We start from the raw sequence: 18,633 nt of genomic DNA on the forward strand, positions 1-18,633 counted from the left end.
GGGATCTTATATCTCTTTCCTATTCACCTGCTCTCTCCTCCTGTCTGTAGTATATACCCCAGAGTACAGCCTAGACCAGGCAGTCAGTTAAGACAGTTTAGATCAGAAGGGGCATTTGAGGGTCTGTGGTCCAACTCCACTAAAGTTAGAAGTTGCTCAGTTAGACCTGGTTGCTCAGTGCCTTGTTGGGGAAAGCTTTGAGTATTTTCAGGATAGAGATTGCACTACCTACATTTGATTGCCCCATTCAACATTTTACCTCCTCTGTTGTTGAGAATTGTAGGGTATTTTCTTACTTAGTTGAATTGTCCATATTGCAGCTTATCTACTGCCTCTAGGTTTGGTGGTTTGGGCTTTTTTCACTTGCACAGCTCTGACAGAAGTCTGGTTCAATGTGTTGAAATATCAATGCTCACTCTTCTCTGCAAGCTGAGACTGAACTGCCCTCATTATTTTGTGAACACAGAAGAGTGAAGGGAATGAGTTTCCTGGTCTGTGTCATTGCTCACTGGCCAGAAGGGTGGCAATGCCCCCAGGGCTCTCTTTGGCAGTATTACTCTACATGAGCTGGTACTTCCCCCTGATTCTGTTATCCTGGCAATGGGGGCATTCCAAAGAAAGGATAATGTGGTTCTGTGATCTTCTGCAGCTAACCTTTGCTAGAAAAATGTTCAGTGATCCATGTTCACCTCTCTGAAAATGCTTGCTTTGGCTACATCTTCCCATCTCAAAAGCAAATGGGGAGGAGAACAAAAGCCAAAGAGCATTTAAAAAAAACCAAGGGGCATTGGAGTGTGCTGGGAATAAGGTCATAAGATTGGTGTCAAGTGAAATGCTGCCCTTCCCATAACGGGGATCAAAGTCACAGTGTTCATGCTGATCATTCCTGCATCCCATATTTCATTTATGCTGAACTAACTTGCCCTGCACAGGAGAGCTCCTAACTGGGTCAGCAGCCTGAGCCTCGGCCGGGGGAGCTCGCGTGTCTGTTTTAAATAACCTCCTTTCCTGCCCAGGAGGGACGAGCTAATTGCCTACCCCGTGCAGGACAGGAAAGGGAAGTGTTTTTCCACAACTGATGTTTAGAAAATATCCTACATTCTGCCCACGAGGGATGTCAAAGTAGAGGCTCTCAATAGCGGAATTGGTGGTTTAGTCATCAACTGCAGGTCCTCAGGGCAAGGCTGTGTGCTCCTAATCCAAGCTGTCATTCAGTTCTCCGTATCCAGGGAGGCAACTGTGAATTATTGTTCCAAAACAATCAGCTGTGAGAGTCAACAGATACCGGCTTTGTTACGAGTGGAATCCACCCAGGCGTTATAACCTTGACCTGCAGCATGTGGCAGGAGCAGAAATAAACCCAGTGTCCCCCTGGGCCCTCTGCACAGCCCCACTCTGCCCGTGGTGGTGACACGGCTCCGTGCGGGGACACTGTGACCAGCCCCATTTCACTGCCCAGAGCCTGCCCTGCTGAGCCAGAGGGGTACCCAACATCAGAGACCACCCTGCCTCTCTTCTGTCCCCTGCAAGGCATTCAGTGTCCTCTCCCTGCTGCCCTCTGGGAAGCTGCAATATCCACAGTGACCAGGGCAGGTCCACCAGGGAAGCCCCAGCAGGTCCCTGCCCAGCTCAGTCTGGATAGAGTAGATTGGTTTTCTCAAACAGAGCTCTGCCTGCAGATAAGAAGTGGTGCTGATCCCACCACAACAAGGGCTCCATGTCAGGGACTCATTTTCCCCTCTTCAGGGCTCCTCAGCCTCCTTTGGTCCCCAGTTGTATCTGAGGCCTGCTGGTACTTGCCAGGAACAATGGAAGATTATGCCTTCAGATCCCAAATGAAGATTTGAAGTTTATCAACAAGACAAAAACCCAGAATTGTGGTGTTCTGATTTTATTGCATTTGTGAGTCTTTGCAGTCAGGGCAACTCACCTGTGGGTGTGGCAGAACTGACTGCACAAGTCTGAACTCAGGTACATTTATTATGCAATTAAAATACAAACTTACTGCTCCTGCTTTTTGCTTTGGTGAAGGTCTTGTGAGATGTCAGAGCATGTTCATTGAGAACTTGGGCTTCTTAAATGAAGGGAAGGCTGGCTTCTTTTTAAAAGGAGCCATCTCTTATGTATCACCTGAATTGAAATAATTTTAGTAAAATAGTCTTGAGACCTCCTTTGATTGTTCAGCCTTCATTTTTCTGGCAGCACTTCTGTCTTTGAGCACAGGACTAAATCCAGCCACATCTTGGCCAGACCACTCTATTTAAAAGGTCTACAGAGCATTTGGATACATTGCAAGTCCAATGATTGCCTAAGCCTTAGCTTTATAAGGGCCCTTAGGGAGCTGTCAGGCTGTTGCAGCCGTAGTGGTTTAAATTAACCTGTTTTATTTGTGAAATACAGATATTTGTGGGCAGGCCAGCAGCCAGCACATCACTGCTGACTGACAGCTCCTGGGGTCAGGCTCAGCTGCTTGTCACTCAGGGCACTTGGGGAGTGGATGGTGTGGGAGAGTCTTCCAGCAGAAGAGGTTTCAAGGTGGAACCAACCCTGGAGGCTCCAGGGCAAAAATCAGACTTCCAGGGCTCTTATGCAAGCCATGAAGGTGGAAGAAAGCTCCTGGCTAGAGAGCAACTAAGTGGGAAGGAAAAAAAAGACCACAAGTTTTGTTGCTATTGTTGGCTGGGTCCTGCCTCCTGCCAGAGCCTGGAAAGCTGCACGGATCCTCTGTCCAGGAAGAGTTTCCTTTGACGTTGCTGGGGGCAGGCCTTTAGGCCAGGACAAAACCTGGGTTGTTTGATGTGCAGCTCAGAGAGATTCTGAGAGATTCTGCTCTGGCATGAGAAGGAAAACATCTCACAGGTGTTCTGCCTCTGTATGAATGTGTCCTTCTGCTCCATATGGGCACCCACGTTATACAGCTTGGCTTAGGAAGAAGGACCTACAATTATATTGATTTACAGGAGCAGAGCAAGCAGCCCTCATGAACTTTTTGCAAAGGAAGCAGAATGGGTTTTGTTTTCCAGGCCAATTTTTTCTGGTTGCACTCATTTCTTGGAAGCACTGTCAACAGTTCTGCTTTGTTTTATGTCTACACCACAGCAAGCTGGAAACAAGGGAAAGGAGGGGAATCCTGGGCCAGGCAGCAACCATGCACAGGCAGCGTGGCCCTGCTCCACAGCCAGCATCACTGCCAGCTGGGAAAACTGCTCTGGAAGCTGACAGGGCTATTTACTTAAGATATTTACTCAGCAGGTGAATTTCCATACCTCAGTGTCGCTGGAAGTGAAGGGGCTGGGAAAATACCTGTAGGAACCACCTTTAGGGATGGGGATGCAGCTCAGGGCTGTGGTGCCTGTGGCCAGGCCAGGCTGTTGGGGCACAGCCCAGCTCTGTTGTGGTGGTGATGGTGGTGGTGGGGCTCAGCCCAGCTCTGTTAATGTTGTTGTTGTGTTGGGGCTCAGCCCAACTCTGTCTGGGGTAGATCTGGGTTGGGCACAGTGTTAGAGCAGGGCCAGCTCAGGGGGGTTCTGCCCAGTGAGAAAGCTGGGAATGCAAACTGGGAATGAAGTTCACCAGGGCTTTTGGGCATGGAAAGGCACTGCTGGTGACAAACTGTGGATTTGGGGATTTTGTATTGGATAAGTTTCCAAATTTGAGTTGTGCTTTTGTAACCCAGTGAACTTTTTGCTGGAGAGGCAAACTTTAACCAGAGGACAAGCAAAAGGCAGGATGGACTCATTCCTGTAATGGCAAATAAATAGAAAATCAGGACAGCTGCATTTTTTTTATGAGACCACAGGCAGTTTTAGGCCTAAAACATTCATTCTTTTCGGGAGCCAGCCCAGTGGAGCAAACCTCATTTGCAACTTGGCATTAATACCAGAGTTATCCAGCATTACCGTAACTCGGAGTCAGCAGAGGTCTCAGAGGCACAGAGAGCTTTCAAAGCTAATAAACCAACCAATAGATCTTTCTACTGAAAAAGCCAGGGAATTTGTATGCCAGAAAGAAAAAAAAAATCTTTGGTAATTTCCTTGGGTAATAAATGGAGTTTTCATTTTAAACCTTAAAGTCTAGCAAAACCAAGCAAATGACAAAGTGGTGGGATGCTGAGTGCAGGTGCCCCAGTGCCTGCAGTGCCCTGAAAGCATCCAGTCTATACCAGCTTCATCCCATCCCTCTCCAGGCATCCTGCTTGGGGACCAACAGGGACACAGGGGCTGCCAGGCCTTGTCCAGCTGGGAGGAACATGGGTATGTGTGATGGACTTTGTGACACTGAGGGGGACGAGATCTTTGTCTTCCTGAGCTGCAACACTGGCTGCAGAAAACACGGATGAGTCAAGTTGCAAAAGGTTAACATAGCAGTGTTGTTTCTAAGCAAACCTGAATTGGTGGAAAGTTTATGCCATGTGAATCCCTCATGCTGTGCAGCTGAGTTTTCTTCTGCCTTTTTTTTTTTTTTTTTTTTTCCCTTTTTTTCTAATCTGGTTGCTGGGATGCCAGGGGTGGATTTACTGTTTTATCACACTGCAGCCTGGGAAAAGGAGCAGCACTGGCAGATGCTGACGTGTCGTGGCTTGGGGCTGGAGGGATCTGACAGCTGATGCTGCTGAACAGCTCTGAGGATGGGACATGCTGTGGGCTCACTCCCACGAGGGGGTGAGTGACAGCCCTGCCTGGAGCTGGCAGCCCTCACCAGGGCATGTGGGGGCATCTGGTTTGGCAGGGTCTGACTCTGCAAGTAGAAAATCCAAGGAAGGGGAAACTGGATATGCAGGGTATTGATTCCTCAGCAGTTTTCCTGCAGCTGGTTGGGAAGCTCAGTGTCAGCACGGCCAGGAAGGCAGAGCCAATCCTGGGCACTGCAATGGGAGCAGGATTTCCAGCTCAGATGTTGTAATTGGAGTTTTCCCTGACCCCTTTCCAGCACCTGTTTGCCAAACTCCCTTTGAAGTTGCTGAAGCAGCTTTCCTGTAAATGCTGCTCTTGTCACAGAATCTCTGCCCAGGAAATTAGAGTGATAATAAACAGTGAGAGACATGAGCAGAGAAAAGGAAGGATGGCATTTCATGTGAATGAGTTACAGGTGATGGACACTGCCTGAAGTACCCTACTTGCAAAAACATCTTTCATGCCCCACATTGCACCTTCATGAAGCTTGAGCAAGAGATTTCTCAGGAGGGTGAATAACTGGCATTGTTTTTGCTGGCTGAGTATAACTAGGATGGCTTGGGGCACATGTTAAAGCATGCAGAATGCCACCTCTGCAATGTATTGGGTGATCAAATGTGTAGTAGTAGGAAGCTTTTCTCCTCTGAAAAGAAAATCTCTAAAATCCTTCTTCCGTTTTACAAGGAGGGGAAAGTAAGACCTTTGGAAAAGTTTCACTAAAAGCAGAGGCAGAAAGTAGCATTTGATCAGGGGCTTATAGCAGAGCCTCAGACATTGCAGTGAATGCTGTAACCTTTGGCATTTTATGGTGGATTTCTGGTCCCCTTTTGGGCTAGTGCTCCAGCTCAAGGCTGGGAGAAATTTCAGAGTTGTGTTACACCAGAACTGATTTCTTCCTCTACATAATTCTAAGTTTGGTGAACTGATATTTGTAAGAAACAAAAGAAGTTCCCAGGCTATGTTGTGAGGCTCTGCAGCAGCCACCTGTACTGGTTTATAGTGAGGATGACTGTCATCCTGAGGTTGATATAAGTTCACATTCATGAAAACATAAATATTTATATAAATATTTTTTCAGGGAGTTGGAGAAGCAAGAGTCTGAGAAAAAGATTGAGTTATATAAACAAATATTATCTGTCTGATGTAACACTCCACATACCTCATCTACTGAGTAATCTGGATATGACATAACAGGGGAGCTGGATGAGAGCGGGCCAAGTGAATTGTTCTCATCCTGAAACAAAGGAAAATAAATCAAAGGGAGGTAGAATTTCCCATTCCCAGGCTTCCCTGTGACCTTCCTTGTGCTCTGTTACGTCCATTTCCACCAAAAATTTCCTCTTCCTTTAAACAATGTCATGAATATCCTTCTGTCCTACTGGCAAAAGGCTCATTGCGGAGAAACTGCTGCAGCTCTGCTGGAGCAGGTCCCCATTTGCGAGTGGAGCATGTGGACACTTTCCCTGTGTTAGGTCAGGAAAACTGTGTGAATTTAAAAGCAATCCCACAGCTAAAACAATAAAGTCTGGCTCTGGTCAAATTTCATCACAGGTGAACCATCTTTGCCCCTTCCCTCGTGTGTGTGGCTCCAACAGCCTTTGAATGCTGCACTGAGAAGGGAAGCAGAAATGCACAGGACAAAAGTGTTTGTTCTGTTAGGGGCTGAATGACTTGGTGAAAGAACTTATACTAACCATTTTCAATTTAGAAATATAATTTTCACATTCCTCTGATTCCCTAATACTCGGATTTGTCAGGATTATATTTTACTGATTATCTCCTAGTTTGAAGTTTGTATTACATAGGGAGGACTCAGTCCTTTTGTATCATGACTTGAAACTCACCTGGATGCGTTGGGGCTTTTTTCTTTTCTGACAGCTCTCACAGTAACAAATAACAATATTCTCAATAAACAGTCCATCCCAGGAAACCGGACTCACAGCCAAGACTGACTTAGAAATCCTTGCAGTGGCCACAGGTAAGCACCCAACTAGGATTCAATGTGTACAGGGATGGCAGTGCCTGGTTTAGTAAATAGAGTTGTCCAGAACAGGGAACTGAAGGAAAGTCTGTAACAGGGCAATAAAGATATAAGAGGCCAAAAGATGACAAGCCTGAAGAAAATGAACTATTTGAGGAGATTTCCTTGGATTTAGGCTGGAGCATCTGAGCAGCCCTGCAGCTGCTGAGGGCTCTTTGGAAGCTGCTTCTGCTGCTGCTGAGGCAGAGACCAGCTGGACATGAACTGCATTTTTCTTGTTCTCCTTTGGATGAGAAATGCAGCACACACGTAGAGGCAGATGGGTGATATTATTACAGGGAGATGGGAAATTATGTTGCATTTAATTAAAGGTGGACATTTTCTAGGGATGTTTAACTGCCCTCCACCAATGACATATGGCCCTTGGATGAAGCTGATCCTTGCAGTGTTGTTAGCCTGGGAAGGGCAGATATTTTGGGAAATACCTGCTGGAAGGGCAGGGCTTCACTGACATGCAAAGATGGTGTGTTCAAAGAGGCCTCTGTGGAAGGCACAGGTGCCTTTATCTTCTCTCTGTTTTCAGCTATTGTGAACCTTAGTTACACCAAGAACCCCTCAGTGCAGGACTCAGATGAGCAGCCTTGTGCTGGCTTAGGAAGCACAGGATGGTGATTATGGCAGCCTGCTTGCCCAGGGTGGGACTGCTGAGCCCCAGCCCCTGGCCAGCTCACCTCCTTACCTGACAGCAAATGTAAAGATGCCTTGGTGCAAGCTCATGCTTGTGCTTCAGTGAATATTAAAGCAATCACTATTTATTTGTGTAAGGAACAGCCCCAAATCCAGCCTCCTGGCAGTACCTAATCCACTGCCAGAGCTGGGCTCTGCCCATTCTTCTGAACATTTTGTGGTTGATCCTGGGCAAGGCTGTCACCCAAGCAGATGATATTGTAAGGGCTGCTTCTGTGTTGGCATGTGAGCCACACCAAAACTGGGCATGGACAGCCCTCAGATCAGGGGGAGGATGGGCACACAAGGGCATAACCTTGTCAAAAACCCATCCCCACAAGTGTTTGAGAAAACCTCCCTTGGCATGTGCACCCAGAAACATATGGAACTATTCTGTTAGCCAAAGCTTTGGTATTTTGCCTTAAAAATGGAGCATCCAATGCTTTTTTGCAGCCTGCCAGGGGAGATGAGCATTGGTGTCTGCTTTGTGGGTGTAGGAGGCAGCTCTGCTGCCAGGATGTGGTTGCCAGTACAGAGATCTTGCCAGCACAACAGAATATGTCCTAAAATAGGACTGAGGAAGGAGATAACCTGGTCAATAACCCAGGAACACCCATACAACCATTTTACAGAATCAGGAGATGGGTCAATAACCCAGCAACACCCATATAACCATTTTATAGAATTATAGAACCACCATAAAATCCTTGAATGGCTTGGGTTGGAAGGGATATAAAAGATCATTTAGTACCAAAGCTCATCCTTGGGCAGCAACACATTCCATTGGACCAGTTTACTCAAAGTCCCATCCAACCTGGCTTTAAAGACTTCCAGATATGAGATACCCCCAGCTTCTCTGGGCAGCCTGTGCCAGGGCCTCACCACCCACAGGGGTGATTTGACACTTCCTAGTGTCCAATCTAACCCTTCCCTCTGTCAGCTTGAAGCCATTCTCCCTTATCTTGTCACTCCAGACCCTTATCTGAAGTCCTTCTCCAACTCTCTTGTCTTAGACCCTCTTTAGGAACTGGAAGGGGCTCTAAGGTCTCCCTGGAGCCTTCCCTTCTCCAGGCTATACAACCCCAACTCTCTCAGCCTGTCTCCAAGGCAGAGGTGCTCCAGCCTCTGATCTTTGTTGTCTCCTCTGGACTGCCTCCAGCAGCTCCACATCCTTCTTAAGGACTGGGGGCCCCAGCTGGCTGCCTGCAGGGACCTTGCAACCAAATGTCTCCAGCACCTATTGATGATTTATCTCCCCAACCCCTGAAGTTCCTAGCAACGAGATTAGTCCCAGCAATACACAGGGAGTGAATTGTTGGCCAGCCCAGCTGGCCTCACTCAGGGGCCCCACAGGTACCTGGTGCTTTTCACCAATCTTTGTGGCCTCTCCCAGGGCCACTCTACCTCTCCCCAAGTCAACAGTCCTCCAGCCTGTTGGTTCTTTGGGACCAAACATGCCTGCTCCTCTCAGGAGTGGTTGTTGGGAGACTTGACTCTCTGCTGTAATCAAATTCTTTATGTCCTTGATGTTTACAATGGGCCATTAAGGTGTGCCCTGGAATGCTGTAAAACAAACAGCTCTGGATCTTTTTTTTACAAGTTTGGTACTAACAGCTGGGAATGGTCCCCAGCCATGGAGGATATCTAGCAGGACAGGAGCACTGAACTAGTAATCTGTCTGCTGGAATGGTTTTCAGATAAAGAATGGGCTCCTGGAATCATTTGCTGTAATCCTGGAGACAAAAGTGAAGCAGTAAATCTGCTGTGACTCAGAGTGTGCACCTGGCAGAGAAACCTTCAGAGACATTACTGGAAGGTGACAGATTTATCCTGGGTACAGCAGGTGAGGTGCCTGGTGGGAATCCCTCTGAAACTGCTCAGAAAAAAAAGGGGGAACCCAAATGAGGAGCCAAAACAACCCACAGATGCAACCCATAAACAATGTTTTCTCTTCCACAAAGAAAACCAGAGAGAGATTCAGATGGTTCATCTCATTGCAACTGAAGTTTCTCTATTTCTGAAGCCCTGGAAGCAATCTGCTATTTAATAGAGGCACTCTTCACAAATCTGAAGTGAGCTCTGAAGAAAACTGCTGGGAGATGTCTCAGTAGGGAGCCCCATGTCCTGGTGCCAGACACCCTGCCCAGTGCTCACACTGCCTGCTCTCTGCCAGGGGAAATGGGCTTCTGCCAGGGGACAGCTGGTGCTGAAGAACCCCATGAAGAAATATTTCCTTCTGAAACTCAGCTTTCTGCAATGAAATTGGAAAATCTGGGTGACCTAGGAGTCCTTTGCACTTATAAGTCTAGCATGGTTTTATTGAATATCTCTATTTCTGACATTTTCATGGGGAAAAGTTAAAAATAATTGCTTTCATATATCTGCTAAATGCCTCATACAGCGTCATCTCATACAAAAATATATGGTTTATTAGGTACACTTGAATTGGTAAAAGAGCTGATAGCTCTTGTATCACTTAAGTTTGAGATTTGCTTTGGATCTTTTTTCTGTGGTCTTCCAGAAGTTGCAAAGTTGAAGCTACTTGGAGTTTAATTGCCTCACTGTGTCCTGCCATCTGAAATTACTCAGTAGCAGAGAAAGGAAGGGTAAACCCCTCCAGATATCTCTCACTTGTGCTGCAAGAGGATTTTCTCTGCAAATCTGTGTCTGGGAGCCCTGAGTGAGGTTGTTCTCTGCTGGGCAGGTTGGCCTGGCAGCAGGGGCAGCCAGCCCAGGCTCCGGCAGAGATGCTCAGGGCTTTGCACAGAAATGATGTGGAAATCTTCTCCATCAGGATAGCTTGGACACGGTGTTATGTAATTATCTGGCCATGGACTGTACAGGTGTGTTTTCAGGGAAGGGATTTAGCTGTCATGTGAATCCCAGAACACTGATCTGGGCTTGCACAGGGTGGTAAAGCTGCCAGGACAGGTTTTGCTGAGAAAAAAAGTTTCGGGCTTCTGAAGGTGTGTTCAAACCTCAACTAAAAGGATAAAACCTGTGTGTGTGTGTGTGATTCAAGATGAAGCTGGAAGTGGGAAGGTCAGAGCTGGGATCTTACATTTTGGTAAAAAGATGACAGGTAGGATGGGGAGGACCAGTGGGTTCTCAGGGATGTTGGGATGTCACACAGAGGCTTTGTGCAAGCAGGGCAGCACTGAGACAGGGGTAGCATCTAATTAAAAATACGATTTTCAGGGAACCTGAAGTTATTCATAAACTTACACCAATTTTGTGAACAGCTGTGGATTTGTAAACTTCCAGAGACAGAGGAGAAGACAACAACAACAACAACAAAAAGGTGATGCATTAACTAAGATCTCTTTAAAGCAGTACTTACAGTACTTAAAGATGCAAGGACTGGATGGAAATAGGCTTGCAACCCTCCCTGAGGTGACCCTGTGTCCATCCCACAGGAGCACAGCTCCCTCTCCTGACTGCAGAGCTCAGCATCCCCAAGATGAGGGTTTATTGTGCAGTGTAAATGTTCTTTAAAGCATGAAAGGATCCATCCCTGCCTGTGGGGATGTGCTAGATTCAGACACGTTAAATCTGTAATTATTGCAGGTTCTCTGATGAAGTGCAGGGCCCAGTGGGACCTTCCCTATCTCCACTGTCTTTTCCAATTCTTATTTAAAGAAAATGTCTGTTTTCCAGCGTGAGGGCTGCTGCCTAAGGAGGGGATAGTGGGTAGGAGCAACTGCTGGCAGCACCTCGGTGTGATGAGTTTGAGATCTTGGCCACAACCTGTGGCTGGGCTCAGCTGGGTGCCTGCCCTCCCTGCTGCCACCCCGTGTCCCAGGGCTCTGCAGGGACATCAGCAGTGCAGGTACTGTGCAAACACACTGTGCCCAAACTGCTGATACACCCATGTGTCAGTCTGCAATGCTCTGACCTTTTGTCCCTGAGAGATTGTTTTGACATCTTGATTGTTCACCTCCCTCAACTGTTAACAGCTCAGCTTATCCCCAGATATTTGGTGTTTCTGCTTGTACAAGGGCTTGACAAGCCCTCTCTGTGTTGCCCAGGCAGGTTTAATTCACCAGCTGGTCTATAGATAGCTTTGGACAGGAGTATGCCCTTTGAAAACAAGATTGGTTTCTCACACTGCAAACTGTGTGGTCAGCTCCATCCCCAAGTGCAGCAGTCAGGTAGGATGCTGGGTCTGTGCCAGGCTTTGAGAAGGTCACAGAACTGACAGAGGAATAGAAAAGTGGGCACTGTGAGTAGATGAAGACAAAACTCGCCAGCCCTGCTGCATTCCCTGCACTGCCAGGGGAGCCACGTGTGTGTCAAAGCCCAGCTGGGAAAACACCCAAAGCTCCCAGACTGGAGGGGCCAGAGGAACTGCCCCAGGCATGGGGACATGGGGGCTGCTGGGGAACTCCAGATCACAGACACAGCCCTGGATGCTGCAGACAGCTGAGACTCTGTCAGAGCCTCACAGTGACCCTCCTGCTGGGATCCCATTCTCCAGAGCACTGCTGGTACTGGCCCCATGCGGGGACTTCTTCTGTGAGGGGATGAGCCACCAGAAAACCACACTCTGCTGGGAGCCAGAGCCTCCCTGCAGCCTCAGCATCAGGCACTAGATGTCCTTGCATGCCGTGCAGTGGATGTGCAGCCTCCAGGGCTGCACAGGCTGCAGGTGGGACATTCCCGTGAGGGTGACAACCATTGGATGAAGGTGCCCCTTTTCCAGCTCTGGCTTTATGGGACAGAAGGGAAGTCATGGAGGAAAGGCACTTGCTTCACTGCCCATCTTCATGCTCCTCTGGGAATGCTGGATCAGGAGCTGCCTTGCTTTTGGGCATCATTCTCCATGACATCCCAGCAAGTTCACATCCATAAGCATCCCAGCACCTGCAGCTCAAAGTCACTTCTTGGTGATCCCATTAAATTCTTTCAAGAGCAGCCCTTTGTTGTGGGAAATCGATATCTGCCTTGAGGGCCTGTTGATGTCTCAGTGAAACCCATTAAATTACATGAGTTTGATCCCAAAGTGGCAAACACAGCAGCATTTTAAAATAGCTCCACAGCCAGGAAACCCAATAACATGCTCATGAAGTGATTTTGTGTGTGTGTGTGTCTCCAGCAGTGAGTATCCCAAACTCTTGGTGAATAATTATGGGAGCAGTATAAAATATAAATAATTTTCCCAGGTCTGTCACTTTGAGGACAGCAAATAAGGACAAATAAAATGCTGGAGGAAAAATGAATGTGCCTGGTGCTTGAGCAGTGTAGGGGCTCTGTGGACAGCAAGGACAAGGAACTCTGCAGACCTAAGATAGTCTAGAAACACGTGGTTTTATTGTGAGGGTTGTGGGTAAAGAGGGCCTGGCCTTCAGCCACCAGCCTCAGCTGAAGGGAAGCCCCAAAAGAGAGGGAGAGAGAGAGGGTATGAGGTAAGGGAGGTAAAAGAGCTAACAGGGGTAAAAGAGGTAAGAAGAGTGCAGGGGTCAGAGCAGTAAGAGAGAGGTAGAAGAGATAGAAGAGAGCAAGGACCTTATTACAATACATTATATCTCTTTTTGTGTTGAATATTCTAATTTACAGTGACCAATGGGCGCAAGATACAAAACCTACAAACTTTGCATGCAGCTTATGACAACTACTATATCACCATATCATCCTATATTCTAAACTCTAAAGATTACCTTTCTTATCTACTTTTTCCCTGATACCTTGGCAGGGTGGAGAGGGGCTACGTCCTTGGGTCCTTTTGTTTTCTGTCCTTCAACCCATCTCCAGCTAATCACTGTCTTCCTGCCTGCCATGCACACACCTCAAAGCTGGCCTTCATTTCTATTTCACTCACAAGTTTTACATTTCCAGTACTTCTTACCAGACAATCATATCCATAAGCCCTTCATGTCCCATCTTTCCCAACAGAGCAGTGAGGAGCAGCATTGAGTGTGCAGCTAAACCGATGGCCTGCACCTGGAAGACTCACTGCTGGGGCTGCAGTGAGTGTCCTTTGGAGACCTCTCCCCTTGGCTGTCACGGCGTTTGTCCCGAGTCCCATTTATCAGTCGTGCTTGTGGCAGTGATCCCGTGCTGGGGATGGCACCAGCAAACCCTGCGGAACTTCTGCTCCTGGTGTCCCCTGAGGGCAAACCAGCGGCACCAGCAGCTGCTCCAGCAGCCCCCGAGTGCCACCTTTCATATCCCAGCCTTCCTCCGGTCCCACCCTCGGCCCCTGTGGGTGTTGGGCTGTGTGAAACCAGCCTGGCTTGCGGGTTCAGTCCCTCTGGGCACGGGTTTTGTGCCAAAATCGCCCCTGTCCTGCGGTTTCAGCATCACTTTGAGGACAGAGAGTGATGCCGCAGGCAAAGGGATCCTCCGGCGAGCTCTGAGCCCTTCTGAGCAGCCTCCAGGTGTTCACAGCTTTAGCCACAGGCTAAACATGTTCAGAAAAATAAATGTTTGTATTTTACCTCTCTAAACTGTCCAACCCCGAGGCAGCTCTTGGCCAGAGTCCTGCCCCTGCCCTGGCTGCTCCCTGTGCCTTTCCGCTGCCTGGGCTTTGCCACCGTGCCTGTACTGGGAACCCCAGAGGGAGTCCCACTTCCTTTGAATGCTGTCAGATTTTACTTACTGAGAACTAATTAACTGTATTTATTGTCAGAAATAAACTGGGGAGATCTTCTTTCCTCCCACAAATGAAGTCAGAGATGATATCTGCCGAGCAAAGAAGGAAATTACTTTAGAAATTAATTACAAAGGGTATACGCCATGGGAAAAGTGCCAGTCCCTCTCTCCCCGCTCTTGTTATGAAGCAGCTTGATAGCACTGATCTCAACACATTCTCAGACACATTTTGATTATTAAGACAGTGCAAATTATCAGTTTTATGTTGTAACTGGGGAGGTCAGTCATGAAGAGGCAATTTTTTATTTAGGTGCAATAACTTAAACTTTTTTAATTGGTGGTCATGCTGACACACAGGCTTAGAGATCTGAAAGTCTGTAATTCTCCATCTCCACGTTTTTTGTATTATTATATATGATCGGAAATTAGGTGTACTGGGCACAAGAAACAAAATGTAATTTTGAAAGGTCATCAGAAGTGGATTGGTTTATTCCAGGGTCCTTAATAGTTCTGACCTCAGCTGCATATTGAAGGGGAAAATATTTTGGTCTGCTTTACCTGAACACCATTATAAGTAATAAACATGCAAGAAAAACATTACTGTAGCTCTTCCCTACAAATCCACAATCACAAGGTCTATGAGTCAATGGCCTTTAATCAAGGGTGTGTTAGTTTGGGTGTTAAATGTTCATCTCCTCTATTACCAAAACAACAGAGATGGGTAATGTCCCTTAATAGCCAAAGCCAAAACAAAACCAACCACCACCCTCTGAATTTATTTAGCAGGCACCAGCAGAAGGATTTGGCCCACTGTTTGCCTATAATCCTGCACCTCAGAATAACTAAAAGGCAATATTCTTCGGGTTTTGAGGTTTCCACTGAATGGTGGCAGGTTTCTGTCTCATTGGGGTAACTGCTGGTGGAAGATGCTCTGGGGGTATTCAAAGTGCAAGCCTACATCTTGTCTTAAACAAGAATTTAGCTCTTTAAGGTCAACCTGACATAAAATGGTGCATTTGAAGCTTTTACTATCCCTGATTGCAGGGCCTGGATCAGAAACCTGTGATCCCAGGGCCTGAGGTGGATTTGACACCACATTAGTGGTGTGGGCAAGAGGTGTTACCAAACCATGAGCTCTGCTCCCTTCAGCTTGCAGAGGGGAAGGGGTTTGTTGTGTTTTCAGGAGTTAACACACTGCACATGGGCACAGACTCCCTGGATCCTCTTCAGCTCAGACTGGTGAGTTACCATGGTGCTCTTGGCAGTGTGGCATTTTCCAGCTGGGATATACATTTTCTGATAGAGTCACCTGGTGATTACATGCTGCATTATAATAAACACAAGTTAATAGAGAGACTAAAGTGTCATTTCTGCTTCCAAGGTGGGCAAGCAAGACTGCTCTGCCAAATTCCCATCTCTGTGACAGGGTTGCCATTTCCTTTTCCTGCCATTGAACTGTTGCATTAACCTCAGTCCCTCAGTCATTAGTAAATATTAGTAAGTCATTTGTGACCTTTTGCACCAAGCAAGGCTGCAGGTCCTGCCTGTTGGAAGTTTTTAATTAAATAAAGCTGCCTGCTGTGTGCAGATGGATGGGAGAGAAGGCAGAACTCAAAGGGGAGATGAAAGCCACTGCCTCTGCCTGCCATGCCGAGGTGTGGGCAGGACTTTGCTCCTCTCACACCTTTCCTTCAGAGAAGCCCTTGTGTTTTTCAGATAGCCTCTCATCTGGAATTACAGCAAATGGTTTGTGCTCCTGCTCCAAGTCTTTCTGGAAAATACTGAATGTAGCACCTGAAAAAGCCCCATATGAAAGCTGGAAGAGCAAACATTGTCAGTGGTAGAAGTAAACCTGCCCTTTGTGCTGAGCTCCAAATGCACCAGGCAAAACACATGGTCAGGTCAAGATCAGACTTGAAACTGGACTGGCAATACTCTGGTTTTGAGATCTCAGAGTTCCTGAACGTGGAGCTGGGAGTGAGGGAGAATAGATCTGATCTCTAACAGCCTTCAGCAACCTTCCTGTCCAACTGATCCCTCATTTATAATCCTGTAGAGGTCTGGAAGAACGTGTGTGGCTGGCCAGCACCGCAGTGGGGAGGCTCAGTGTTAAATGTCAGGGTGCAGAAGGTGGAGCAGCAGCTGCTGCCTTTCCCTGCAGCTCTCCCTCCCTCTGCCGGGCAGGGCTGGAGCTCTCTGCCTGCAGCACAGCGTGGGAAGCAAAATGCCAGTGGGTCAGGGGCTGTGCTGTGCTGCACGCTGGGCTCTGCTGCCCCCGGGCACTTCATGGCCTGACCACACTAAGCCTACAAGAACCTGTAATTAATGCTTGCTGCTTTCCCAGGGATGCATTTTGTCTGCATTTAACTGTGCTTTTTAATTGATTCTCTCTCTTCTCTCCTATTTATTCCTGTGTCACTCAGCATCTGCAAAATGGATAAAGCTTTCAGGGCAGCCAGTGGCGGCTGGTGGTCCTGCTCTCTCCACCTTTAATGAAATGCAGTAAGTGTGCTGGATGCCCAGGAGCTGCAGCTGAAGAAGCAAGTAAACCCTGCTGTCTCCACTTGTCCATCACTGGTTTTTGGTTTCTCCTCCTGGCCCTGCAGGATGGCTGCTCTCCAGGGTCAGTGCCATGACCAGCAGCACAGGATGGTGGCAGAGGCTGGCAGAGCCCTGAGACCTTGGCTGCAGTTGTGTTTATTTGCACAGGACAGGCAGTGTCCCTTCTCCCTTGGCAGGAAGCAGGGGATGAATTTGGCGCACAGAGCTCAACGTGAGGTCTGTGCCTCTGCCCCCACCCCTGGCTGTGGTGTGACATGGGCTGTCCTATGCCTTGAGAGTGCCTCGGTTTCCTCACCTGACTCAGATAAGTAGTAACAAACTTCCCATTTTTTCCTCAAAGGGAGACTTCAGCTGTCCTCCCTGCATTTCTTGCTTTCAAGTGTTTGAGTCTTAGCAGCCTGATTCTCAGGCTGCTGCATGTAAACAATGTGTATTCTTAGAACTTATCTGTATGTTTTGCATTCTTGTTCTCTGAGAGAGAACTTGACTGATGGTCATATTGACCAATGGAGTCAGGAGGTTGTAACCTCCCTGGGCCAATCCTGGCCCTCTGTACAAAATGTATATAAGCTATTGGAGTCAGATAATAAAGAGCCTTCCATGTTTCACCCTGCTGCTGCCTGCTGTCCTCTCTGAGGGTCCACACCCAGGTCTCAACGTGTTGCCCCTTTAAAGGCGTGGGGTAACATTCAGCCTCGCAGGAACTAGGGAATAATAGCCCCAAGTAACACAGTCCAGTACAAATGGTTGGCTTCTTCCTAATGTCTGAATGGCAGACTCTTTTTCTATCTAGATCTGTTTAGTAGGAAAAATGAGCATTTAAATTCCACAGAGCTGGTTTTGACATTAGCAAGAACTGTTTTTGACAAAAGCACAGAAATAACCCCAAACATCAAATCCAAGTAATGAATCTTCATGGAAAATAGAAAGGAAAATTCAAATAACCTTATTTCTAAGTTTATTCAGTCAATAGTTTTAATTAGCAAGCACGTGTAGTAATCCTAACCTGGGTGTGATCGATACAGTCTGAACCAGCCATTTAGTGGAGGGATGTCTAAAGGAGAAAGAAGGATGTGAATAATCTGAGCATTGCACAAGTACAAAAGAGCAGATAGCTCTGACTGTGAGGGGCACAGGAGACTGGCACCAGCTCATGGCAAGGAGGACAAGATGTGTCTTGGCTTGGCTTTGCTGTGAGATGTGATTGGGAATTGAGTGGTGGTTGGGTTGTACTCCTGTGGAAGAACCCAGAGCTATTTGAAGTGCTCAACACAGCTCCCACAAGCCATCATAAACCCCTTGAAGTTCCTCTGTTTTCCCCCATGAGTTTTGTATTGCTGGAGAAGGAAACCCTGAGAGGCAAGAGCTTGGTGAAAGAGGGGCTCAGCCCTTGGGTGTCCTGACCTCCTGCTAGGCTTCTCTGTGCCTCATTTCTTTAAAAGGCTTTTAAGCACTTCCAGCTATTTTCCATGTACTCCAGCAGAAAGAACTGGGCTCCCACTCACTTTTCTTTGAGCAGCAACTCAGAGGAAAATGCACATTCCCCACCTGTCATCTCAAACACAGAAAATTCACCCCAGTTTGCCTGAATGTAGATGGGTGATTAGAAGAAGCAGCTAAATAATTCCTCGAGGTAATAATTCCTCCTTTTGTGAGGGTCTGGAATCTGGTGAACTGCAGTGTGTAGGCTCTGTTGAAAGAAATTATTTACTGCTGTTTGTTTCACTTAAAGCAGTGGTTGTTCAGGCACAGGATGCAGTGTGGGAAGTGTGCAATGCTTGAATGGTGCTGGGTGTGCTGGCTCTGGGGACAGGGGTGTTCAGATCTGGGGACCTGGCCCTGGTGGCTCATGAAGTCCTCTGGAGCTGCCTCTGAGAGGGTCTGGCTGCTGCATGTGGGAAAGGCCATTTAGAGCCTGTGGCTACCCCAGAACTCTGAGGAAACCTCCAGGTTTCTGCGTCTGAGCTCTCCTGCTTTGGTGCCTCTCTGGGTTTGGACTTGGACTGGGAGCACTAGTAGGTGTGGAGTAGGAAATGAAATTATTTAGTGTCGTTTTGTCCTGAGGACTTACTGCAATTTCATCAAGATGATTTATTGCCT

This window comes from Zosterops lateralis (assembly GCF_965231275.1).
Source record: "Zosterops lateralis genome assembly, chromosome: 12".
In the NCBI taxonomy this organism is placed as follows: Eukaryota; Metazoa; Chordata; class Aves; order Passeriformes; family Zosteropidae; genus Zosterops; species Zosterops lateralis.